A 15,768-nucleotide genomic window follows, 5' to 3' on the forward strand; every position below is an offset into this window, starting at 1 on the left:
GTGGTTTTGTCCCTGGGTTTTGAAAGCCATCTCCGTTGTGATGTGTTTAGGTGGGTGTGATGGAAAACTTGTGTCCCTCAGCTAAGTAAAAAATACCCCAATGCCACAAAATAGGAGGAGGAAAACAGCTGTCGTGAAACAGCAGCTGCAGGTCTTCTCGGCTTGCCTGTCCAGGTGCAGGGATCCTCTGCCCTGTGATCTGGGGCGGGCAGCTGGATCTCAGGAGTCTCAGTGCGCTGTCCCATTTCCCAGCTGCGAGCTGCGTGGAAACAGGGAGCTCCTCGCTCCCATCGGTCCTTCCCCACACTCGGCCTCAGTCACAGGTCCTGGAGGGCGGCGTAAGCTGCGCTGACCTCCTGGCTGTCCGGGGAAGACAGCGCCCCCACTGGACACTGGAGGGCCAGGCATCCTTGTGTCCGCAGCTTCACCTTTCTGGACTTTCTTCATTTTTCCGTCCTAGCTGGAGGTCTAAATCATAGGGTCACAAGACAGCTTCTTGGAGGGTCCGGGGAGGCAATCCATTCTCTTGCCCTTTCGAGCATCCAGACACCACCTGTGTCCTAGGCTTGTGGCCCCTTCCACTGTCTTCACAGCCAGCAGCATCTCCTCGGAGCTCCTGCCTCCTTCAGGTCAGCCCCCAGGGAATCCAGGGTCACCTCACCACCACAGGTGCTTCCCTTAATCCCATCTGCAAGGAGCCTTTGGCCGCGGGAGGTAGCTGACCACAGGTTCTGGGATCTGGATGTAGACATGGAGCAGGGGGCGTTACTGTATCTAGAAGAGGGTTCCTACTGCTCCTTCACAGGCCCAGGTGGGGGCAGCCCAGGAGCCTGGGAACTGGGGATGGAGAACTGGTAATGGGGACCCAGGTGTCCCTTCCTTCCTGATCTGCTCAGAGGCTTCTTCTTGGCAGCTGCTGACTATATGACGGGGGAGGACAGTGAGGACAAGACTGCTGGCGACTGGCGTGGCAGGTGCTTTCTCTCCCTTTAGGAGTGCGGCTCAAAAACTCTGCTTCAGGATCCGCACAAACGCTAGGGCGAGCATAGTTACCTTGTGCCCTCTAAGATGTGAAAGTACCGACCTGTACTGCCGTGCTTCTTTAAAGACTGTCATTGTAAAAAACAAGATCAACTCTGCTTCCCCCCCAAAGACCCCCACAAATCCACATCAGTATCAGGCGTTTATATATCGACAGGTTTATTCTTTTTTGAAGCTCGAACAAATACATCTTTACACTCACAGAAGTTGGTAAAAAGTAAGCCCTTACTGCTTTGCTAAAAATAAAACTCATACATAAAGCTTGCCAGCCAGGTTCCCTGAACAAGAAAACATCACATTACTGCAGTACATTGACTTTTTGAATCGTGTTTTTTTTTTAAAGCCAACAAAAAGCATTCCCACCTGCCTCAACCTGGGAAGACTAACTTCGATACCGTGAAGGGGAAAAGCACATGCCTCTTAGAACTATTCACAATGAGTAGACATAGAACTCTGAAGATGCTCAATAAATAGGATATAAAATTCTGAGAGCTTACCTTTAATCAAAGGCAGTACCAGTATCATTAGAGTAAAGCATTCAAAGGACATTAAAATAGCTATGCATATCTACAGCAACAAAAGGAACATGTCACATTTATGCTCCTAAATTATCCCAGAAGAGGGAACACTCATTATAAATTAATACTGCAAGATTCTAGCCCAGCTAGAATGAATCAGTTTTTAAAAATCTACCATAAAGTATATAAATATAGAATTCAGGAAAGCAGGGAAAGAAAAGCTACTGCTTACTGAATGCAGGAGGTAGCAAGCAAAAATGTCACTCCCCTGGGGTGGATCAATGCTAATAAAAATAATGAGAGGGGGAAGAAAATGAGGATACAAAATAAAATTGATTCTTGATGTGAGAATAATTTTATTCCTTGCATAAAAATGCCTTATGTTCTTCTACAGAGACCTAGAAAAAAAAAGCCATGCAAATAAAATTCAAATTACATGCCAGTAGATTGACTGTCAAAGGTTGGCCCCAGAAGGAGTTTTCTTAGAGGTCGAGGACCTGTTGTAATTCCCATCCAAATTAATGTTTACACCCTAATGAGAGGAGCCCAGCTACTGGAACCAAACCCAATCTGTGTCCATAGACTCTAGACTTCTGAATAGTGCTTTTCGCTTCTTTGTAAAAGAAAAGTTGGGGACAGGGTGGGGGTTGAGAGAGGGGCAAAGAGATCCAGAAGTGAAAAAATGTCCTTGTGGCAGGAGGCAGGCAGATGACAGGGAAGATCAACAAAGGAAAAACGCAAGCAATGTCTGCAAACAGAAGGGTTCAGCCCACTGACGTGGAGCAAGTGCATCCAGTTCTAACCGGAGAAGCTGCCTGGGGGTCTGAACACAATAGATGCCGCTCCCCGTGTGCGGAATGATGGATCAGCTCCCGCTTATCAGGCAGCGAACACAGCCAGCCACACAAAGGCCCCAAAGACACCTTCCGCACCAGCCCTTTGAAACGGGAACAAAGTTCTGGCTGTCGCCGAACAAGCACCCACGCGTCTAAAAACAGAAGTTTTTGAAAAGGGCATGGAGTACAAATCTTTTATTTTATAAACAGATCCACTCCGGCTGGCTCTTCTTCCGCTCCACAGGCTGCCTTGGACTGCCACAAAGCTGATGTGACTGGACAGAAAACTGCTTAAGGTAGTTCAGCGGGTGGCTACACATGGATCTTCGCTGTCAGGGTTTGGTCTCTGGGTGACTCATCAAGTACGGATGGTGACGCAGTGACCCCGACTCAGGAAGGTCAGGCTCAGCTTCCCTCAGCGGGAGAAAGGAGGATATGAAGGGACTGTACTGGGAATGTACTGTGTGCACGTATGAAAAAAGTGAAAAGAGAAAATTAAGGCGATTTACATGTGGATGCTAAATTGGGCCGGTTAGCAAAACCAAGGTACTGTCATTTCCCAAAGATAGAATCAAGAGCGGAGTTAACATCAGTGCCACCTACAGGAAAGCCTGAAGGACAGGCAGCACACGGCCTCCCAGGCTTCTTAGCTGGCAGCTCGCAGACACCAGAACTCCAGCCCATGGGCCTTGGAAGGAGGCTTCTGAGCTCTGGGAGGGGATCTGCTCCCTGCGGGCTCTGTCCGCGCGGCTTCCTTCCTCTGGGCGCCATCAGAGGTCACAGCATCCCTTCTCAGCCACTGACCTGAAGTGAACTCCCTTCACTCACTCTGAAGGAACTTTAAATAAATGATAATGACTAACCCAGCTGCTGCAGCAGGGCAAAAACCAAAGTCACGACTATGGTCCACTGAAAAAACAGGTGTCCTTTCCCTCCTTGCCACCATAAATACCAAATAGAAGAAAAGACAAAGACAAGAAAATACATTCACATTATTAAGAAAATGGAGAAAATCTAATCAGTAGGGAAAACTATGAGGAAAAAAAAAAAACCCATCTGAATATACAGAGTTAACTAGACTTTCAAAGTAAGAACAGCATTCAAAAAAATTTTTAAATGCTCCCATCTGCTAAGATAATAAGTGATTAGTTCCAAGTTCTAGAAAATTCTAGAACAAAAGGTGCGCATCAAAGTGGTGAGGCAGCTGCTTGCCCTTCCCAAAGGTCTGCAGGAAGAGGTCAGGCAAGCACCGCTCGGTGAGGTCACTGAGGAGCGCTGCGTTCCGCAAAGCTAAAGCTCCTAAACCCTGCGATTCTTCACTTCTGATGTGCTGTGACTCTGGTCTGCTCCGGTTGTCTATGCAGCCCACAGAAATGAAGCCGGTTCAAATAAAAGGCATACTATCAATTAGCTGAGCGCAATGATGTGTCTTAAACCCACACTCAGACCAACAATGTGCATTGTATAAATTGTTACTTATACTATTCAAGACCAATAAATATTAAAAATCCATCTCATTTTACACCTACCTTATTCTGTGTTTACTTCAAATTGCTAATTAATATTTGCTATATAGAATCAAGCACAGATAATTTTAAAATTAATCTATGTGGCAGAAAATCATTGTTAAAAATCAACCCAACCCCCTAAAAGAAGACTCAAGATGTATTATGTACAGGTTCAAGTTCCTTATGATGAATGTGGTCATTATGTATAGCTAGAATGTACCAATAAATTTAATTTTTAAAAAATCGACTCTATATATTGCCTATCTTTGGGATTGAGGTATCTTTTTTTTTTATTTGTTTGTTTGTTTGTTTTTGTTTTTCTTCTGGTACCAGGAATTGAACTCACGACCTTGCATTTGCCAGGCAGGGGCTTTGCCGCTGAGCTAAATCCCCAGCCCCAAGAGACTGAGGCATCTTATAGAGTCTTTTCCTGGCCTTTCATTGGTCCTTCAGTGTGCTGGCGAGGGAGGGAAGGTATAAGTATCTCCACTTTGGGATGAAGAAATGGGGGATCAGAGAGGCTGAGCAATTTTCTCAGAGTCGCCAAATCTGTAGTCAGTCTGAAAATCAGTGCAACGCTGCCCACCTACCTCCTTTTGGGAAAATCATGTCTTTTAAAATATAAATTTCATCTAAAATGGTCCCTCAAATCTGCAGCTCACAAACAATGTTTAATGCCTTCCACTGTTTAAATGCCTTCAAAGGAAACAAATACTCATGTATTAGGTCACTTATTCTAGAACCCACTAGAATAAGATCTGGTTGGAAAATACTTTCAAGGTAAAGTGCAAAGTTCAACTGAAAATCAGCCCATTATATTTGTGCGCTGTTAGTATTGTTATCTAATGCTGCAGGGGAGCACTGCTAATTCAGTTTGCTATGTGAGTGGCCTACAGGCAACTTCCATTTCTCCATGTTAAAAATATCTTTAAACAAAAATAAATCTCAGTACTTCTGGGAGAAATATTATTAAGTCTACAAAGCAGTCACAAAGAAAGGAAGCCTAGAATGTTAGCACAAAGTACTGTATGTGCTTGTGATTCTACACATAAAACGAGATCACTATGCACACAAATTTGTTGTGATACTTTAATTTTCCTATCTTCAAACATAAACTTTGGAAAATTCCTGTAAGTGAAACAACTTTATATGGGACAGATGTTTTCATATTTGCCACTGCAGAAACTCCTTAGGTTGTCATCCACAAAGTGAACCCCAAACCTAGCAGAAGGGTAGATTCGTCAAACTAAACTTTCCCATCAACAAATGTCATCAACCGTGAAGTGGCAATGCACTCCTGTAATCCCAGCTATTAGGAAGGCTGAGGTAAGAGGACAGCAAGTTCAAGGCCAGCCTGGGCAACTTCGATATAACTCAAAATAGATCGTGTACAGGTACAAATTCCTTATGATGAATGCGGTCAAATCAAACTCAAATAATAAAAACAGGGTTGTGGATGTAGTTGAGTGGTTGACCACCTGGGTTCAATCTCGACTACTTCTAGAAAGAAGACAAGAAAGACAGAAGACAGGAAAAAAGGCTATTCTTGGATGGAGAGGGACTTGCAAGCTGAAAAAGGGAGAGATTCTGAGGGATTCATTCCGTTATTTAGGTAACACTGGATCTGGGGAAGGGTCTAGCTCAGTGGTACCGTGCACACCCAGTCCTGGGTTCAATCCCCAGCACCAAAAAAGGTGGTGTCTACAGAAATCAAACAAGTAAGTAAAATGCATTCTTTACTTCATCCTAAAAAATAAACAAAAACAAAGCATCAATGAAACAAAACAAAGAAACAAAAACATAGGTTGTTTTACTTTGTTAGTTTTGGTTTTTTGAGATGGGCTCCATGTAGCTCAAACTGGCCTCAAACTCAAGGTGATCCTCTTCGGTTAGCATCCTGAGTGCTGGTATCATTACCATGCCTAGCTCCTATGGGTGTTTTACATACTCCAGGATTAATGTTCTGAAGTTTCTGTGTTAAATAAAATCCTTTCCTAGATTTAAAAGTGATTTAAAATAATCCTGGAACTCTGGGATATTATCACCCTTTGCAGCTACATTAGGTCTGTGAGAAACCAATGCAGTATTACTAGATCACACCCTCTGTGTCTGTATGTTCCACTTAAAAAGAAACTAACATGGATTTCTCATGCCCTTTGGTTGGTCACTGATAGGCAAGAGTTCTTCAATACAGGCAGGGACTGCAGACAGTCCATGTAAGAATGGGTTTATCGCTTAGATGTTGCATAGGTCCTGCTTAACATTAAAACATAGTATTCTATATCCATCCACACGTTACTCAGCCCAGGGAAAAATACGATTGAAAGGAGGTTCCTTGTGTTTAGCTGGGCCTCTGGGGTTACCTGTAAGAGACAAATTTACTTTGTGCCCCAAGACTTCATTTCTCCTTGTAAAAGATTTCCCAACTATTCTTAAAATAGGGTTGGTGCCAAAGAAAGGAGGGCTTGGATGGTGTTCTCTAAACAGCAAGGTGTTAGAAGTGACTTTCTCAAAATAACTACATCTTTTTTAGCTGGTAGCTCTTTTTTGTGCATGTGGTTTTAAAAAAATTAAAATGAAATTCACAGAACATAAAGTTTAACAGTTTATGCCTGGCAGTGGAGTGTACCTGTAGCCCCAGCTACTTGGGAGGCTGAGGCAGGAGGATCATGAGCCCGGATTTGACGTACACCTGGGCAACAGAAACGGCTTCATGTATTTAAACAGCCAAAAAAATCATTTTAAGCCCATCATACAGAAGATGTTAGTATATTTCTGTTGTACAACTATTACCACTGTCCAAATCCAGTACAATTTCATCCCCCCTAAATGTGATCCGTACCCTTAAGCCGTCATTTCTTTCCTCCTCCCAGCAGCTGTGGAAACCATGGGTCTTTCTGTCTCTGTGGATTTGCCTAGCCAGACGTTTTGTATAAGTAGAATTTTATAATATATGACCCTTTGTGTTTGTGTCTCTTTAAAAACAAGGTCTCACTATACAGTCCAAGTTGGTCTTGAGCTCACTATGCAGCCTCAAACTTACGGTGATCCACCTGCCTCAGCCTCCCAAGTACCAGAGTTACGGCTTTTCCACAGTATCTGGTAGTGGTTAAGCCATTTCCAGAGGGCTATAGTTCCAAGAATACCCAACCAAGGGCGCTCAGGTTGTTGACTTGTTCTCTGAGTTCACCTGGGATCTTGTAGCTACCCTATGACGATGCGCTAGTTCTGTTCACCTTTATGTGACAACAGATTGCCAACGGGCAAACTGTCACCTCTGTGACCTGGAATAGAAAAAAATTGTCCGCTGGATGAAGTTCTGAAGTAGAAAAGAATGTAAAAGAGGAGTAGTATTTAAACAGCCATATATGCTCAGATTACATTTTTTCTCTTGGTAACACTGACATTTAAGCTATTTTGGAAGACCGAGAACACTAAATCTGTTTTTTAGTATCTCCAAGCATTTAATAAGTGCTTAGTTGCCTGTGAAATGTTTCTGAAAAACTGAAGCTTGTAAAATGTGAAACCACATTTTGGCTGATTCTTTATCAGCTCTCAGAGCTAAGTGTATCCGCACAAATCAGTTCCTAAAGTTTTAACTCAAATTTTCCAATAACTGTGCTGCAAAGTGAGTTTTTAAAGAATCTGTTTGTCTGTAACTTAGAGATGGAATTAAGCATGTTTTAGCTTTTAAAAGGTGGGCAAAGTAATGAGATACGTGGGGACACTGTAAACTGGGTTTTTACATAATTTGTAAAAAGCTAAAAATGTTTGTATAATGCAAAAAGATGTAATCATCCAAAATGTCTCTGGCTCCCTCGTACCTTTCCGAAGTCTGTTTATTACTACAAGCGACTCAGAAACCCCTTTGTACCTTTTGAAAAAAAAAACACTTTAAGTCCCAAAGTAACAGAGATATTTACTATTACTTCGCCAGCGTCTGGAACAGGACCCGCCCTGCCGTAGGAGCCCCGAAGTGTATACTGAATGCAGAGCTGTGGAGGCGGCTCGGTGCCCTCTCCTAGCAATTGTGAGGGCCGGGTTATCACACCCGGAGCCGCTGCGGGGACATGGGCGAAGGGACTGAAAGCGGTGACCGCAGAGCGCCGCGGCGCCGCAAGCGGAGGAGCCAGTGCTCGGGCTGCTGTCCACCGGGAACACCGCGTCTTTCACCGCCCCAGGAAGCGAACCGGAGCACCGGGTGCGGAGCGGTGCGCAGAGGAGGGCGCTGCGCCCTCTAACTTCAAACCCGCAGGCAAACAGACGCCCGGCAGAAAGCTCCGGGCTGAGCCGGTTGAAGAGACAAGAGTCAGAGTTCGGCCGTGAAAGTAGCTGGGGTTGAGGGACACAGTCCCAGAGAGGAGAAACCATTGCTACGACAGCCCACCATGGCACCTGCCAGTCCTAAACTCGGGTGCACCGGGGACCGCGAGAAACCCAGCGGAAGAGCAGCTGGGAGATCAAGGCAGAGGTCTGGACAGCTCTCAGTTCTGAAGACAGACGGGTGGGAATTTAAGGTCACTAAGGTGACGGAGCCCTGCTAAATACACCGGATTTTCAGGGGAGAGACCAGAAGCCAGGTGCTGGCAGTAAGACCTAAATACACAAGCCCGAGGGAATCTGCAGTCAACCTCAACAGGCTTACAGCGATCTGCCTGTACTTAGCCCGCACACCAGGAGAAAACCTCACCATCGCAGGGCGAAGATCTCGGAGTTTTAATACATCATGTGTGGCATCGCACCAGTCTTAGGAGCCATGACAGAGTGACTGAAAGCCAAGAGAAAATACGGGAATAGAAAAAAACCAATGGGTACAAATTCAGATGAAAATAATTTTAAAATCATTTTGATTCATATGTTCAAGAATATGGGGTAAAAGAACGTTCAGCAGAAACGAGCTTATCACAAAAAGATCAACAAATACTTTACAATGGAAAATGCTATATACAAAATTAAATTTAAAATTCATTATACCCAGTAGAACAGAGAATGAGTAAATTAGAAGACAGGCTTGTCAATCAAATTTTTTGAAGATTAAAGTACAGGGAGAAATAAAAATGGAAAACAAGGCAAGATTGTAAGCTAATATGGAACATGCTGGAAAAGTCTGGGAAAATCTTGAGGAAAGAGAACCAGTTGAAAAAAAATACTTCAAAAAGACTGCTTAAGAATTTCCAATAAGGAAGGCATCAACCAGCAGATTCAGCAAGTTTATTATCCTTAGGAAAGACAAAACCATAAATAGATACACCAGAGCTAAAAACAGACAAAAAGAAAATCTTAAAAGTAGTCAAAAAATAAAGGCACATTATCTTTAAAGAAAAGCAAGGTTCATGGCTGACTCCTCAGACCTTAAGGAATGGAATGGTATCTTGGAAGTGTTGAAGCTAGAATTTCATGTTTGGTGAAAATATCCTTCAGTGATATAGGCAAGACTGAACTGTACATTTTAAAAGGATAAATCATATGATATGTAAATTTTATCCCAATAAAGGTGTTACAAAAAAAGGCAAAATATTTCAAATACTAAAAACTAAGAGAGTTCACTGACAGCAAACCCAGCAAAATATATGCAATCATGCACCACATAATGACGTCTCCATCAACACCTGACCACAAATGTGACAGAGGTCCCCCACGATGATGCTGAGTACTGCTGTCACAACATCCGTGCACTTACTTATCAATGCGCTTCTCGGGACATACTGTCATGTTAAAGCAACAAGGGAGTGTACTAACTAGAATACTTCATGCAGAAAATGTACTGGTCATGCCAGATAGAAGAAACATAGAATAGAATGAAAAATATTAGGAAGTATTAATATGTAAGCAAACAAAACTGAATACAGATTTTTAAAAATAGGTAATAGAGAATGCTTAATTTATTCAAAAGAAGTTAGAGGGCTGGCATAGTGGCACATGTCTGTAATCACAGCATTTGGGAGGCTGAGGCAGAAGGATCACTCCATGTTCTAGAACTCACTACAAAGTGAGATCAAGCCCAGCCTGGACTACACAGACAGACCCTGTCTTAAAAAAAAAACAAAAAAAGAAAAGAAAGAAAAAAGAAAAAAAAGAGAAATATAGGAACAAAGAGGAAATAGGACAAATGGAAAAAAAATGTGAGATGAAACACTTAAAACCAGTATTGAATAACACATTAACACTAAGTGGATTAGATACCCAAATTAAAAACTCTCTTGCATGGCTTTGATAGTGAACTGCTCTAAACATTTAAGGAAGGAATAACAATGGACAAAACTGTCCAGCCTATAAAAAAGGAACATCCCCATTTTATTTAATGAGGTCAAAATAATCCTGATACACAATTTGACAGAGATATAAAGGATAGGAAAATTACAAGTCTGTCCTGCACAGACTCAAAAACCTAGGCAAAATTAACAAACTGAATTTATTAATAAATGAAAAGAATATACCGGAGCAAGTGAAGCTTATTCCAGGAATATAAAATTTGAAGATCAGTATTATCTATCACTGTAAGACAATAAAAAAACTTTATGATCATCTGAATGGAGGCAGAAAAGACATTTAATAAACATTTTTAGAAGTTGGTGTGGTGGCACACTTCTATAATCCCAGCACTGGGGAGGCTGAGGCAGGAGGATCACGGAGGGTCCAAGGCCAGCCTGGACTACATAGTAAGTTCAAGGCCAGCCTGAACTATATAGTGAGACCCTGTCTCAAAAAACCACCCACCCACCCAAACAAAAAATTCCCAGAAAACTGGGAAGTAAAAGAATTTTTTAAAAAAATTTTAAGATATATAGTCAGGCTGGCCTTGAACCAGAGATCCTTCTGTCTCAGCTTCCTGAATGCTAGAATTACAGGTGTGTACCATGATGCACAGCTAAAAATATAATCATAATCTGGTAAACGATATGTATAAAAAATTTACAGAAAGCCAGACACAGCTGTGTATGCCCATAGTCTCAACTACCTAGGAGGCTGAGATGGGGATCACAAGCTTGAGGCCAGACTAAGTAGTATAATGACAACCTGTACCCAAATAGAAGAATAAAAAGGGCTGGGGTTATGGGAATGTAGCCCAGCACGTGCTAAGTTCAACTCCCAGGAGTATAACCAAACCAACCCAACCCAACCCAACCCAAACCAAACCAAACCAACATGAAAAAACCTTCATAACCTTGTGGTAAATGTTTAATAGGACAAAAACACTAACCATAAATGAAAGATTGCTATCTTAGATTTCATAAAAATTTTGGTCATGAGCCAGGTGTGGTGGCACATGCCTGTAATCCCAGCACTCAGGAGGCTGAGGCAGGAGGATCATTATGAGTTCAAGGCCAGACTGGGCTACAAAGTGAGCTTAAGGGCAGCCTGAACTACATAGTGAGACCCTGTCTCAGAAAGACAAAAAAAAATTTTTTTTGGTCATGTAAGGAAACCCTTCTAGAAAAAAATCAATGAGAAAATATTTATAATAATATATCAGACAAAACTCCCACCCATTAAATAAATGTAAGGGACCCTTGTAAACCAGTAAGAAAAATGAAAACCTCCAAAATATGGACACATGGCTCAAAAGGCACTTAACAGATGAGGATACTCAAATAGCTAATAAAAATAAAAAAGGTGTTCCATACATCAGAACCTCCCAGGGAAATGCACATTAAAAGTACAATCAAATACACATTTGTCAGAATGACTAAAACCACAATGAAACATGCAATTACCAAAATGGCTAAAAACTACAATCAAATACTCATTTGCCAGAATGGCTAAAATCACTAAGCCGGTGGTACCAGGTCTGACGGGGACGTGGAACAACCGGAACTCTCATGCTGGCAACAGTGCAGATTTTCAACCAGTGTTGAAAAACATTTGGCAACATCTTCTAGCTAAATGTACATTCACCCTACGGCAGGGTAGTTTCACTGATACATATAAAACCAAGAGAAATGCATGTACCTGCCCACTAAAAGGTATGAACAAAAGTGCTCATCGCTTCAGACACAAAAGCTAAAAAGTATAAACATCCCAATGTCCATTAATGGTAGAACGAATAAGCAAAGTGTGAGGTACAGTACTCACCCGAGGGAATGCTATACAGCAATGGAAAGAGCAACTATTGTTACTGCTACGTGCAGTAACATGGATGACCTCCAGACACAATGCAGATCAAATAAAACCGGATACAAAAGGACATACAGTATAGTTCCATGTATAGGAAGGTCAAAACAGTGACAGAAGTTAGAAAAATGGTTATGTTTAGCATAGACCAGGAGTCCTGTTTTCACCTGGGTGATGGTACTATGGGTGCCGTACAGGTGTAAAAATTGGCGAGCCTTGTATACTTCACATATTATATTGCAATACAAGTTTAAAAAACACCTTCACTAGGGGCTGGGGATTTAGCTCAGCAGCAAAGCGCCTGCCTGGCAAGCTCAAGGTCGTGAGTTCGGTTCCTGGTACCGGAGAAAAACAAAACAAAAAAAAAAAAAAAAGAAAAAATAAAAACACCTTCACTAACTCCATGTGGTCCTGCAGCTGTATTTGGATGGTTCCTTTGGCCATGTCTGTGATTTGCACATTGGGCAGCAGGAAAACTTGGGGAAGGGATGAGGGTACAGGAGAGAACCATCCTGTGGGTCTCCTAGAAGAAAATACCCGATCGATTGGGCCGGGAATGTAGCTCAGTGGCACAGGGCCTGCCCAGCAAGCATGAGGTCATGAGTTCAATTCCCAGTACCAAAAAGGAAAAGAAAAAGAAAATACCCTCATGGAGGCTATCTACACATGTTACGTGAGTTCCTTCACCCTCATAGTAGACAGAACTTTTTAGACAGCCTTATTTATATGGCCATTGAGATAGCGTTTTTGTAAAGTAGCCTTCTTTGGGTCCACAGGAAAGGTTCAGATCTCCACGTTTAAAGGCTCTCACTTTCCCACATAGCATCATTAGTTCCTTAATCTTAACTCATTATCAGCCTAAACTTTTCCCTTCGTTGTTTCAATCGACTGTTTATTACCGGGATATTGACTATCATCTATAAACGTTAATCACTACATACACAAAGAACTAGTGAGTGAAATACCGGTGGGGGTTACATCAATGTGTGTGGGTTTGTAATGGGAAACAAAAAAAGCAATGCAAGGAAAAGTACATGTACCGAGTGTGGCATCAGCTGAGGCAGTTGTGGAAGACAGAAGCGGACAGGATCAGTGTTCATTGTTCTGGGACTTGATTGTACTTTTAGTTCTCTACATAGAACAGAAGAAAAAGGTTTTTCAATGTTTAATTTTCCATTTACCTTTTAGTAAAAATAATTTTTCTCTTTACGGCACAGCTCTGGAGGAACAGCTCATACAGATTACTGCAGCTTGGATTGCTATCAAAAGTTCCAATTCTACACCTAAGGATAAATACCACTTTGGACAGAAATACACCAGCTGCACATTTAAATGCCAGTCTTTACAAAAAATTCCTCTATGTGTATATTGTGATTTCCTCTTCTTTTTGAGAAATTCTTGCCAGTAAAGCTTTTAGAGATATCTTTCGAAACTTTCGTTCTGAAAGTCTTTATTTAATTTTTATGTGATATTGCACCTTTATATTTCTGTTCTTATTCACGGGAAGAGAGAGCATTATTGTAGTCAATCGTTCCTTTTGCCCATATGTATAATTTTAGCAAGCAAGATCGCAGAATGGGAGCTAAAATAAACTGTGCTTTTTTTTTTAGCTTTGAGTGATCAAGTGCTGACCACAGCCGCAGGTCTTTTATGAGGACAGCTGTCACGTCCCATTCTGACACAGCAGGACACATTTTACATGACCATCTTCTTGTACAGTTAGAAATAAAACTGTAGTTAAAAATGTCAATGGCCTCAACCTTACTGGATTTTAAAACAAAGCAAATAAGGGAAATAAGGATTTCCCAACCTATCTACAAACAGAAATGTTGGAAAATAAAGCTGCATTATTCTACACGCATGACTTCAATTTCCTTCTCTAAGTCATGACATATCATTTTTGTTCTTTGGATTTTCATCTTCATCTTCTTCCTCTTTTTTTTTTTTCCTTTTACTGGGGATTAAATCCAGGGCCTTCACAGTGAGTTACACTCTTGATTTTTTTCTTTTTTTAATTTTAAATTTTGAAACAGGGTCTTGCTAAGTTGCCTGAGCTGCACTAGAACTTGTGATCTTCCTGCCTCAGCTTCCTAGAGTGCTGGGACTACAGATGTGTACCACCATGCTCAGCTTCTTTTTTCAATAGAGGGGGACTTGAAAACATAAACAGAAAGACAAAAACTACTGGGAAGAGACGAGCATCCTACCTGATTTTTAGAGACAAACTTTACAAGACCATACAAATTAAAAATGTTACACAATAGAAAACAACATAATGCTAAGTATTATCCCAGACACCTGCGTTCTGAAGGCCAGTTGTATTAAATACAAATTTTATTTCTTTGAAGTCTTCAGGGCTTTACAATGGACCAGGCAGCCCTTTAGGAAACTACTATAAAATGTCCTTCCACCTATCCCAGCAGACATATACCAAGAAAACAGCCTAAGGAATAATTACCAAGAATCCTGTCTTTTAATATAAAGTCTCCTAAATACAAAACATCAGCACTTAGCCATGTAGTGAGAAGTATCGAAGAAAGGGAATGGCTGGTAACCGAGAGTAGCTAACTGGGTTGGCGGCACTTATGTGAAGACAACAACGCACAGCTATTTAGGAGCTACTTTTGTTTCTTGTTCCTTTTCAGCCCAACAGTAGGAAAATAGGAAAGTGCGGGCTTCCTGCTTACGTTCCAAATGCATCAAACAGGATGGGCAACAGCTCTGAGGAGGGCAAGGAGCAGCTGGGCCAACACTTCACTTCAAAGTGGAGAGCTGGGCACACGGAGAAAAGGGCTCAGAAGAAATACGGTATCTCGAAGCTCTAAAGTAAGCAGTGCTGAAGATGAGAATGATGAGATGAGAATCAGTCTGGAATGAGACTGATCAAATATTCTTAGGAAGATGCTGCCTCTTTGACCATATGCTACTCCGTGCCCCCAAAACAAGATTTAAATACCTGTTTTTAAACAAAGCACACTATAGAATGTCACAATTTGGAGTGAAGTTACTTAAGATAGCGAATAAAACCTTTACGTTGCTGTAGCAGCTATTTTCTTTGAGCAGATTATACTTCAAATATTTGATACATACTTTCTATGAATCTTATCAAGTGTGAGTTTTACAATGACTCATATTTACGTTCCAATTCCATTAGCGCTTGCTGCATTCATTTAGGTGCCAGATCATGTTATCATGTGAGAATGCCCACACATGTGGGGCTTGCAATTAATTAAAGACCAGCTTTTTTATACAATGGAGTACTACTCAGCCAAAAAGAAGGATAAACTTGAGACTTTCATAGGTAAATGGATACAACTAGACACCATACTGTTAAGTGAAATAAATCAGACTCACGTGTGTCTCCCTGGTGTGAGGAACTGAGAGTAAAAATAAGGTCCAACATGCACAATAGATATTGTGAAATGGGAAGAAATTGTTCAAAGGAAAAAGGAACTAGGATGAGGGAAGGGAAAAGGTTTGAGGGGAAAAGGAAAGAAAAACAAAATGCAAGATATACTATTAGTTTCTCTTAGTTCATTGAAAAGAAAAGTTTGTGCTACTATTGCTTAGAGAATTTTTTATGCCCATATCTTGTACTCTGATTACCTACTTTTTTTTTGAGACAGGGTTTTGTTATGCAATTCAGGCTGGTTTAGACTCACTTTGTAGCCCAGGCTGGCCTCGAACTTGCAGCAATCTTCCTACCTCAGCCTCCCGGGTGCTGGGATTACAGGCGTGTACCACCACGCTGAG

Source organism: Chinchilla lanigera, unplaced genomic scaffold (assembly GCF_000276665.1).
Source record: "Chinchilla lanigera isolate Chin_1 unplaced genomic scaffold, ChiLan1.0 scaffold00037, whole genome shotgun sequence".
Classification (NCBI taxonomy): domain Eukaryota; kingdom Metazoa; phylum Chordata; class Mammalia; order Rodentia; family Chinchillidae; genus Chinchilla; species Chinchilla lanigera.